We start from the raw sequence: 683 nt of genomic DNA on the forward strand, positions 1-683 counted from the left end.
GAGTAATAACTTTTCACAAACCGCATTGAAACATTATATAGATTTCTTCAATTGAATTCAATGAGTTTTTTCCTTCCTTAAAAAATTAACATCTCAAATGATAAATATCTTCACAACATCCAGTCTTCCGTATATCTTGTAATAACAAGTGGAGAGCGACATTCATGTCATATATATAGCCATCTGGTGGCTCGTCGTCCATGAGCTATTGGCTGATCGGTTTCACCGTCCATTGCACGGTTCCGTTCGGCATATATACGCTCTAGCGAAGGAAAACCTCTATCTCCTCTGTAGCTTAGTGGTCAGAGCGCTCGTCCGGCAATCGAGGGGCCCGGGTTCGACTCCCGGTAGAGGCAGAGATGAGTTTTTTCCCTTCCTTAAAAAATGAACATCTCAAATGATAAATATCTTCACAACATCCAGTCTTCCGTATATCTTGTAATTTCTTCAATTGTTATGAATTATTTTACATAAAATATTTACTAATTTATGGAACATCCCGTGTATGTAACATTGAACATTAAATGCAAATGATGAAATGCGAAATAATTCGTATTTTAATATGTTTATTCATTCGTATATATATATACAGGGTGATTATAAAAAAACTATCCCGACATATGGGCCCCTAACTATCATACCATTCACAGAAACTGAATGAAATTTTGGCATAAGGTATTTTG

The 683-nt window shown here is 35.9% G+C and overlaps 1 non-coding gene across 1 annotated transcript; it reads left to right on the forward strand.

The window, feature by feature from the left end:
* The first annotated feature begins 284 nt into the window (after positions 1 to 284).
* On the forward strand, positions 285 to 356 carry TRNAA-GGC (transfer RNA alanine (anticodon GGC)). The gene has a single exon. It is a non-coding gene; the product is annotated as a tRNA-Ala (tRNA).
* Positions 357 to 683: the final 327 nt, after the last annotated feature.

The sequence above is a fragment of the Pholcus phalangioides genome, unplaced genomic scaffold (genome assembly GCF_987345545.1).
Source record: "Pholcus phalangioides strain wild (caught in Gottingen) unplaced genomic scaffold, Ppha-v1.0 ptg000022l_1, whole genome shotgun sequence".
Classification (NCBI taxonomy): Eukaryota; Metazoa; Arthropoda; class Arachnida; order Araneae; family Pholcidae; genus Pholcus; species Pholcus phalangioides.